We start from the raw sequence: 11,191 nt of genomic DNA, 5'->3' as shown, positions 1-11,191 counted from the left end.
AAGTTGGTAGCTCAAAGGCGGCAGCATGATATGGTGATAGGACTTGGCTACAGACTGGGTTTATATTCCAGATTCACGTCTTATGGTTAAATGATGTGGGCAGGTCACTCCGTTTTCTTGTCTGTCTTCTCTATAAAGCAGAGACGATCCTTACCACCATGCAGGGGTGCTGTGAGGCTGGGATGATGTCACAGATGTAAAGTGCAGCCAGCAAGGACCTGGTACATTGCATGGGAAATTCCCTGGTGGTCCAGTGGTTAGGACTCTGCGCTATCACTGCGAGGGCGCAGGTTCGATCCCTGGTCAGGGAACTAAGATCCCGCAAGCCACGCAGCATGGCCAAAAAAAAAAGGACCTGGTACATTGCTGCCTCTCAGTATATTATTTGCCTCCTTATCTGTTTGATGAAATTTATGTATCTAAAACTCCCCATTCTCCATGAGGTCTCACTGCGTTGCTATTTCTCTGACTGGAAATTATAATGCACATCTCAAAAAAGAAAAAATCATTGCATGCCCTAAGTTGCAAATATTTTTTTCCTGTGCATTCTTCTAGGAGCTTTGTTTGAGCTTTCACATTTAGGTGTATGTTCCATTCTGAGTTAATATTGTGTGTGGTCTGGTGTAAGGGTTGATGCTTATTTTTTTTCCACATGGATATCCAGTTATTCTAGCACCATTTTTTCTTCAACTTTTTTTGGGAAGTATAGTTGATTTACAACGTCGTGTTAGGTTCAGGTGTACGGCACAGTGATTCAGATATAGATATATATGTATACATACATATTGTTTTTCAGATTCTTTTCCCTTATAGGTTATTTACAGAATATTGACTATATAGTTCCCTGTGCTTTACAGTAGGTCCTTATTGGTTACCTATCTTATATATAGTAGTGTGTATCTGTTAATCCCAGCCTCCTAATGTATCCCTCCCCCGCTTTCTGCTTTGGTAATCATAGGTTTGTTTTCTGTGTCTGTAGGTCTAACATCATTTGTTGAAAAGACTTTTCCCCCCATTGATTTGCTCCAGCATCTTTGTCAAAAATTAATCATATATGCATGGATCTATTTCTAGACTCTATTTCAGCATAGCCCAGTAGAAATATAACACAAGTTATAAGTGTAAGCTATGTGTGTAATTTTAAATTTTCTAGTAGCCACATTTTAAAAGGCAGGCAGCTATTGGGATGCCATCTTAATAACTCGTAGTTTAGTCAACCAGGAATACCTACCCACAGGTACTGTTTTATGAACAGGTCCAGGCTGGCCAGCACAGGCGATGGTGCATAATGAAATATGTATCAAGTAAAATAAAACAGATTCAGTTGGTCCATAACCTGGAGCCTCAGCTGAAAGCAGAGCCCATGAGTTGTGACTTTCAATGCGATGTTATATAATCAACGCTAAACATTTCCTCCCAACCAAGCTCAACAGAGCAAAGAGCAAGGTGAGAGATCCGTAATCAATACCGTGAGTAATATGAAGTTTATTTAACTCCAAGAGGCAAGCAATTGTTAAAGACTGAAATAAATCTTAAAGGTTAGTCAGAACTAACATACGATATTCTGGGCCAGCCTCATGGATTAAGTTTCTAGAAACAACTGGATGAGACTTACTGGTTAACAAACAAAGATTTAAGGGAGAAGTAACATTAGGAGAACAAAGATTGTGAATAAGCATGTCTTTAGAATTATTGATTAGTTAACAAAAGATAAACAACAGAGACGTAACAAAATGCTGGACTAAGCATCACTTTCCTCTGACTGCAACTCCTGTAAAATGGCAGAAAATATAATTTTAATGAGAATAAATACATAATAGTACTAGACTGTAGGAGAGTTTTTTAAATTTTATTTAAGTATAGTTGATTTATAATGTGTTAATGTCTGCTGTACAGCAAAGTGATTCAGTTATATAGTACATATATACATTCTTTTTTATATTCTTTTCCATTATGGTTTGTCACAGGATATTGAATCTAGTTCCCTGTGCTATACAGTAGGACCTTGTTGTTTATCCATCCTATATATTATAGTTTGCATCTGCTAATCCCAAACTCCCAATCCTTCCCTCCCCAACTAGAAGATTTTTTGAAGTATGGAAAGTACACAGGATATGATCTATGGAGGGAGAAAAGACAACAAAAATAATAGCCCAAAAGCAACAGAAAAGCTGATGTTGTTCAAGGATGCTCCAAGCCCAGAGCAGAGCTGTGATTAGAACCCAGGACTCCTGGCTCTGTCCACTGATTTCTCCATCACATTCCCTATCTCTGCCAAATGTTATCCTAAATAATTTAATATTTTAAAAGTAATCTCAAGTTACAAAACTTTGGCTTTAAAAAACAAACAGAAAAATTGCCCCATAAAAAAGCATCCCATAAACAACAAGGTCCTACTCTATAGCACAGGGAACTATATTCAATATCCTGTAACAAACCATAATGGAAAATAATAATAATAAATAACAATAAAAACTAAGTAAAATTACAACAAAAAGAAAAAAAGCATCCCAGTTCATTACCACAAATATCATTTCTTTTATGTTTTCCTATTTTCAAGTATATTTTACATATGCATAATTGTAAGAGGAATATACATACAATTTTGTCCTGTTTTTCATTTAACCTTATATAACGTATTTCCCATCTTGCCACTGAATCTTCATAGCTATCGTTTTCAATGTCTACATAATATACTTTGATTATGATTTATTTTTTTTCCTTCTTTTTGACCTTTTGGGTTGTTTCCAATTTGTGCTATTATAAATAATACTGTAATTAACATCTTTATTTCCTCAGCTGAATTTAAATCTGTTTCATGAATTAAAAGCAGCTGAATTGACTTCTGTTTCATTCCTTTTTGAACAAAGATGGAACGTCCTGGTTTCATAACAAAGAATGGTCTAAATTTAGGGTCACAGATCGGGCTCTGTGACAAGTTAGAATCGCAGTGGCAGAGTTCTTAAAGCGCTTCAGACAGTGTCTGTTCAGCTTGCTTGTCCTTCTTTGGGGACTACAGTAAGTCCGTGTTGCTCTGGTTTAAAATGAATCTCAAGATTTTTAACTTTACCCTTGACAGGAGTTAATTTTGTTTTTAACAGTATGACTTCTGGATGTGTTACTTTCTTCAGATCTTTCTGCACATGACCAAGGTTAAGGTCAACTATGAATGCATAGTTCTCAAGCCATTTGAAATACTGGGTAACACTGACAAGGTTTCTGTTTTTTCATGAAGTATTTTATTTCCCCAGATAAAGCAATGCCTAGTGAGATTACAGCAGATCGGGGGGGGGGGGGGGGCACGACTTTTTTTTTTAAAGAACCAATTAGGAGTCTTAGAAATATTGAATATGATACTGAAAATTTTAAACTCAGAAGATCAAATGAATAGTAGATTGATGGAGCTAAAAACTGATTATTTCCTGAATAATCGAACCATTCCAAAATGAATTTCCTAAGGAGAGAATGAAAGAATGGAGGAGAGGAAAAAATTTAATAATAAACTTATCCAGAGTTAAAGAAAGACACAAGGATTGTGTTTGAATAGGTTCACTGAAAGTTGATCAGAATGAATGAAACAGATAAGCAAAACAACAGGAGGAAGGGGAAGTCCCAAAAGGAGGAAGGGGAAGTCCCAAAAGGAGGAAGGGGAAGTCCCAAAAGGAGGAAGGGGAAGTCCCAAAAGGAGGAGGGGGAAGTCCTAAAAGATTACAAAGCAGGCAGGAAAGAGAGAGAGAGAGAGAAGAAAACAGATTGCCCACAAAGGAACAAAAATGAAACTGGGCTCTGCCTTCTTGTTGGCAACAGTGGATGCTAGAAGACAAAGGAGCAGCAACCTCAAAACTCTAAGGATAAAAATTACTTTGAATCCAGCATCTTATACACCATCCAAAACTAATATTTAAATGTGAGATCAAAATCAAGACACTTTCAGACATACTAGGACTCAAAGCATTTACCACTCAATAAATCTTTTTTGAACAAATAGTTAAGGATTTGCTCCACCAAAACAAACAAAAATAATGAATTTAAGTAGGCGACATAAGATGCAAGTAACCAAAATGAGAAAAAAAATAAAATCACTCTAACAGTCATCTCATGAGTTTCATGTGTAGACAACTGAGAAAATGGAGGGGAGAAAAAAATTATCTGTCGACAATTCAGGATGCATAATATTTTAAAATGTGTTATTGAAAACATTAAGCTGAAAACATTCCAAAAGAATTCAACTTGGGAAAGGTGTGTTAGCAAGAAGAGGGGGAAGCCTGGTAGGAAAATAGGGGAGTAAAATTATACGAAAGGTCTTGCCTTACTTAGGAGAAAATAAAAATCCTGATTAACTCTAGACATTTTTTAAATTTAAGAACAATTAATAGAAAAATAGAAATATACGTATAGCTTGATTTCAAACTGCCGGAGGAATAATAATAAAACAATAATATGATCAATCCTCGAAAGACAGGAAATAAAACATAAAATAAGGTAGGGGAATATATTAAAACATATTGGTAATCACAACAAGTAAAAAACCAGTTAAGTTCTCCTGTTAAGAGACAAACATTTTCAGAATGTATCAAATAATAGTCAGCTACATATAGTTAAAACAAATCACCTGAAACAAATGACACAGAAAGTTTGAAAATAAAGAGATGACAAGAAGATGGCTTCTAGTTAACCTTAAGAAAACAGGTAATTACTGTGTTATTTAAGCTATATGTGGAGTAAGATGGAAATATTTCTAATTCATAACTTAACTTTAAAACCTGTTCATGTTAGTCCAAAATTAAAAAGGAAGACCAAGGGGCTTCCCTGGTGGCGCAGTGGTTGAGAGTCTGCCTGCCAATGCAGGGGACACGGGTTCGAGCCCTGGTCTGGGAGGATCCCACGTGCCGTGGAGCAACTGGGCCCGTGAGCCACAACTGCTGAGCCTGCGCGTCTGGAGCCTGTGCTCCGCAACAAAAGAGGCCGTGACGGTGAGAGGCCCGCGCACCGCGATGAAGAGTGGCCCCCACTTGCCACAACTAGAGAAAGCCCACGCACAGAAACGAAGACCCAACACAGCCAAAAATAAATAAATAAAGTGTAAAATTTAAAAAAAAAGGAAGACCAAAAATCATCTAATCATCTCAAGAACTTAAAAAAAATTAAACTGCAAATAAACTAAAGAAAGTAGATAAGAAGGAAATATTAAAGAGCAGAAATTTAAAAACAAATACACAACAGGCAGGATGAAAAAGCCGAAAGTTGTATCTTTGAAAAGACTAATAAAATCAGTGGTTCTCTGGCAAGAAAAAGAGAAGGAATAAACAGATATTAGGAATGAAAAAGGTAACATTTCTACAGATATTTAGATGTTAAAATAAAAATAAGAGCAAATTTGCTAATGTGAGCAAAGTTATAAACTTCAAAATTTAGATGTTTACAAATACCTAGAAAAACACAACTGACACAAGAAGAGATCAAAAATCTGCATAGTTCTATAACTATTAAATGAATTAAATCTATAATTTAAAAACTCGCCACAAAGTAAACTCTAGGCCCAGATTGTTTTCACTGAGTTCTATGAAATGTTTAGAGAATAAATAATGCAAATCTTATACAAACTTTAATAGAGAATAGAATAAAGAAGGAACACTCCAAAACTCCTTTTATGAGGTTAGTATACCAGATCCTGACAAAACCAATTACAATTCATGAATCTGAATGCAAAATTCTGAAGCAAAATATCTAAATTGATCCCAGTGGTAAATAAAAAGAAAAACAAAAACAAAAAGAATAACAGTTAATGACCAAGCTGGGTTTATTCCAGGAATGCAATGTGGATCTACTACTCAAAAATCAATGAATGATACTATAGTATCTGCTCAACAGATGCAGAAAGTTTTATAAAATTTATCATCTATTTGTGATTTTAAAAACTTTTAGCAAACTAGGAAAAGAAGGGAACTCCCTCAATATGATAATGGATATATTTCTTTAAAAAATTACAATACCAAACTACGTGAAATACTTAATGAAATTTTGAAAAAAAAGTTTTAAGGACAGGAACAAGAATACCAGCTGTCACTTCAATTCAACATTGTAATGAAGATCCTGTGAGATAAGAATAAGGCAAGGGGCTTCCCTGGTGGTGCAGTGGTTGAGAATCTGCCTGCCAATGCGGGGGACACGGGTTCGAGCCCTGGTCTGGGAAGATCCCACATGCCGCGGAGCAACTAAGCCCGTGCGCCACAATTACTGAGCCTGCGCATCTGGAGCCTGTGCTCCGCAACAAGAGAGGCCGCGATAGTGAGAGGCCCGCGCACCGCGATGAAGAGTAGCCCCCACTTGCCGCAACTAGAGAAAGCCCTCGCACAGAAACGAACACCCAACACAGCCATAAATAAATAAATAAATAATATTAAAAAAAAAAAAAAGAATAAGGCAAGAAAAAGAAACAAAATACATAACACTTAGAAAAGAAGAAATAAAAAGGGCATTATTCACAGATTAATGGTTTGTAGAAATCCAGAAGAATCTACAGAAAATAATTACAATTAGTAAATGAGTTTAACGAGATTGCTGGAAACAAGGCCAATACATAAAAATCTATTCACCCATACCAGCAACAAAAAGAAAGCCTGTAAAAAGATAACATTTTAATAACACAAAAAATTCAAATACCTAGAAATGCACTTTATAAATGTTATACAGGTTATCTCTAAAGAAAACTGAAAAGCATTACTGAGAAAAAGTAAAGAAAACCTAAACACTATGTTCATGGAGTAGAAAATCCAGTATTGTAAAGCTGTTACAATCGCCTACAATCGCCTTTGTTCAATACAAAGATGTTAGTTAAATCTACAGATTCAAATTCCAATCAAAATTATAATTTTTGTAGAAATTAACAATGTTTCTAAATTTATGTGGAAACGCAGAGGGCCAATATTAGCCAAGACAGTCTTTGTGAAAAAAAATTAAAAATGAGGAAATCCCCTGGGGGAGGTGAGTCCAACAATTCTCGTGACTATGGTGTGTCCTAACTCTCCAGCTGGTTGACTTATGTGCTGGAGAATCTGAAGAACTAGGTCATCTGGATCTCTGGACTTGAGCACTGGTTCCTGGTCACCCCTCTCTGAGCCCAGCCCTGGTGCAGTCTGAGCCCAGGCACCTTGAAGGGTCACCTGGGGGCGCTCTGATCCACAGACCCAGCTGAGCTCCAGCTGTGTGAGTGTGCCATCTTGGATGTCCATCCTGGTCCATCCTGGAGATGATGCAGCCCCAGCACCATATGACGGCAACCCTGTGAAAGGCTCCAGGGAATACCGCCCATCCCAACCTTCCCTCAATTCCTGACCCACAGAATCACCAGCAAAATAAAATGATGGTTGTAAGCAGCTAAGTTAGGGGTTAATTTGTTAACTAACAACAGATAACTGGAACAGCCACCCAAAGGAAACATGCATTCTGTGTGGACCTAGAGAACAGGCTTACAGAGGACAGAGTTGGCTTACAATAGCACCAGCTCTCGCCTTTTTCCCCTCGTCTCTCTCCAAGCTACAGGTAGCTTGTTGTGAGAAGCAGGACAGGGAACAGATGAGACCAATCGGGTCTCCACGTCAGGCTTCCAGCCTGAAGCAGGTCCAAACCAGAATGGAGATTTAATGCTAAAACAGGCTTGGAGTTTTGATGAATATCTCAAGTCGGATATGTTGATCTGAGATTGCTTTTGCTTCTTAAACTGACCTGGGAAGAATGTCTGTCATGTAAGAATGAACCAAAAACTCATGGGCTAGCCACATTTTTACTGGGAGACAGAGGAAAGTTACCAAAACAACAAAAATTTTAAAAGGTATGTTTTGATTTTTGTCTGGAATCAGGTTTTTTTTTTTTTTAATTATTTATTTATTTTTGGCTGTGTTGGGTCTTCGTTTCTGTGCGAGGGCTTTCTCTAGTTACGGCAAGCGGGGACCACTCTTCATCGCGGTGCGCGGGCCTCTCACTATCGTGGCCTCTCTTGTTGCGGAGCACAGGCTCCAGACGCGCAGGCTCAGTAGTTGCTCCACGGCATTTGGGATCTTCCCAGACCAGGGCTCGAACCCATGTCCCCTGCATTGGCAGGCAGATTCTCAACCACTGCGCCACCAGGGAAGCCCCTGGAATCAGGTTTTATTCAACACACTGGGTAAAGATTTTTAAAAATTTTTTCCAGCATTACTGACATAATTGACATATAACATTATGTAAGTTTAAGGTGTTGTACAATGTGATTTTTTTTTTTAGTTTATTTTATTTATTTATTTTTGACTGCGTTGGGTCTTCGTTGCTGCATGCAGGCTTTCTCTAGTTGTGGCGAGCGGGGGCTACTCTTCGTGGTGGTGTGCGGGCTTCTCATTGCAGTGGCTTCTTTTGTTGCGGAGCACGGGCTCTAGGCGCGCGGGCTTCAGTAGTTGTGGTGCACGGGCTCAGTAGTTGTGGCTCGTGGGCTCTAGAGCGCAGGCTCAGTAGTTGTGGCACATGGGCTTCGTTGCTACGCAGCATGTGGGATCTTCCTGGACAAGGGATCAAACCCGTGTCCCCTGCATTGGCAGGCAGATTCTTAACTACTGAGCCACCAGGGAAGCCCTACAATGTGATGTTTTATAGAAGTATCTATCGTGAAATGATTTCCACAATAGAGTTAGTTAACACATTCATCAATTGCATAATTATGATTTTATTTTGGGGTGAGAATACTTAAGATTGACTCTCTTCGCAACTTTCCAGTGTGTAATACAGTTTTCTTAACTACAGTTGTCATGCTGAATACTAGATTCCCCAGAACTTATCCATCTTATAATTGGAAGTTTGTACCCTTTGGCCAACATATCCCTGCTTCTCCCACCCCCAGCCCCTGACAACCACCACTCTACGTTCTGTTTCTATGAATTTGGCTTTTTTTTTTTTAATTTCACATATAAGTGAGGTCATACAATATTTGTCTTTCTCTGTCCGACTTATTTCACTTAGCATAATGCCTTCCAAGTCCATCCATGTTTCTGCAAACGATAAAATTTCGTTTTTTTTAAGGCTGAGTAATACTCTGGTGTGTGTGTATACGCATCTTCTTTATCCATTTATCCGTTGATGGACACTTGTTTCCATGTCTTGGCTATTGTGAATAATGCTGCAGTGAACATGAGGGTAGAGATATCTCTTTGAGATAGTGATTTCATTTCCTTCAGATATATACCCAGAAGTAGGATTGCTGGATCATGTGGTAGTTCTACTGTTATTTTTTTGAGGAACTGCCATACTGCTTCCCATAGTGGCTGCACCAATTTACATTCTCACCACAGGGCTTTCGGGTTCTCTTTTCTCCACATTCTGTAGACACTTGTTATCTCTTGTCTTTTGAAGCCCTTCTAACAGGTGTGAGGTGGTATCTCATTGTGGTTTTGATTTGTATTTCACTGATAATTAGTGATGTTGAGCACCTTTTCATGTACCTGTTGGACATTTGTATGTCTTCTTTGGAGAAATGTCTATTCAGGTCCTTCATCCACTTTTTTAATCAGATTATTTGGGTTTTTTGCTATTGAGTTGTTTGAGTTCTTTATATTTTTTTGCATATTAACCTCTAAACAGATAGGTGGTTTGCAAATATTTTCTCCCATTCCATAGGTTGCCTCTTCATTTTGTTGATTGTTTCTTTTGCCGTGCAGAAGCTTTTTAGTTTGCTGTAGGCCCCACTTGCTTATTTTTCCTTTTGTTGCTTATGCTTCTGGTGTCATATCCAAAGAAATCATTGCCAAGGCCAATGTCAAGGACTATTTTCTCTGTTTTCCTCTAGGAGTTTTACAGTTTCAGGTCTTATATTTATTTTATTATTATTATGTGATTATTATTATTATGATTATTTTCATTATGATTATTTTATTATTATTATTATGACTCATTTTCAGTTAATTTTTGTGAGTGGTGTAAGATAGGGGTCCAGTTTCATTCTTTTGCATGTGAATATCCAGGTTTCCCAACACTGTTTATTGAAAATACTTTCTTTTCCCCATTGAGTATTCTTGTCTCCCTCATCAAATATTAGTTGACCATATATGTGTGGGTTTATTTCTGAGCTCTTGATTCTGCTCCATAGTCTACATGGCTGTTTTTATGCCAGTACCATACTGTTTGACCTACTACAGATTTGTAGTATAGTTTTAAATCAGGAAGTGTGAGGCCTCCACCTTTGTTCTTCTTTCTCAAGATTTTTTTGGCTCTTCAGGATCTTTCGTGCTTCTATATGAATTTTAGGATTTTTTTTTTTTTTTTCTATTTCTGGAGCCCAGTTACAGGGCCCTTTCAGAATCTACAGTCTGACTTAGTTTGGAGGACTCACCTCCACGGGCTCCTGGACCACAGCCAAGAGGGGCTGGAGCCAGTTCACGGGCCACTTCAGGGTCCACAGCCAGGACCAAGGTCTGTACACCTAACACCCGACCTATGGGTGGGCCTGGTTCCTCCCTTGGCATGTGGTGCTGATGACAGGACCAAGCCAAACGGGGCTGTAGCCAAGTTCTCAGGGGGTACCGAGCTGTCTCTGGGTCTCTAGCTGGGACCGTGGTCAGCAAATCTGCTGCCGGGGTGCGAGCCTTCCTTCTCAAAATCCTCTCCTTCGTCAAGGACTGCATTGAGCTTTTACAATCTCATACCTGGATCCCAGAGCTCCTACAAGAGCATTTCTGTAGGTGGATGGACCCCAAATTGTTGTTGAGGTGGGAGGATACACATGAGGAACGTCTTATTCAGCCATCTTGCTGATGGCACCCCGGGATTTTTCATTTCATAGATTGGTTCTAGATCCTCTCATCATGCTGGATCTTTTTATCTGATTATGCTTCACGTTCGTCTCGGGTGTTTTCATCCTAAAACAGAACACATGTAGGCTTACACTTAGAATCGCAGTTTTTCAAAGTCTCCCTGTCTTTTTTTTTTAATAAATTTATTTATTTATTTATTATTTTTAGCTGTGTTGGGTCTTCGTTTCTGTGCGAGGGCTTTCTCTAGTTGCAGCGAGCGGGGGCCACTCTTCATCGCGGTGCGTGGGCCTCTCACTATCGCGGCCTCTCTTGTTGCGGAGCACAGGCTCCAGACGCGCAGGCAGGCTCAGTAGTTGTGGCTCACGGGCCCAGTTGCTCCGCGGCATGTGGGATCTTCCCAGACCAGGGCTCGAACC

General features: G+C 38.8%; 1 non-coding gene across 1 annotated transcript; it reads left to right on the top strand.

Moving 5' to 3' along the window:
• The first annotated feature begins 239 nt into the window (after window positions 1-239).
• On the top strand, window positions 240-311 carry TRNAD-AUC (transfer RNA aspartic acid (anticodon AUC)). Its single transcript has one exon. It is a non-coding gene; the product is annotated as a tRNA-Asp (tRNA).
• Window positions 312-11,191: the final 10,880 nt, after the last annotated feature.

The sequence above is a fragment of the Eubalaena glacialis genome, chromosome 13, assembly GCF_028564815.1.
Source record: "Eubalaena glacialis isolate mEubGla1 chromosome 13, mEubGla1.1.hap2.+ XY, whole genome shotgun sequence".
Classification (NCBI taxonomy): Eukaryota; Metazoa; Chordata; class Mammalia; order Artiodactyla; family Balaenidae; genus Eubalaena; species Eubalaena glacialis.
This window is presented reverse-complemented; position numbering and strand designations above follow the sequence as displayed.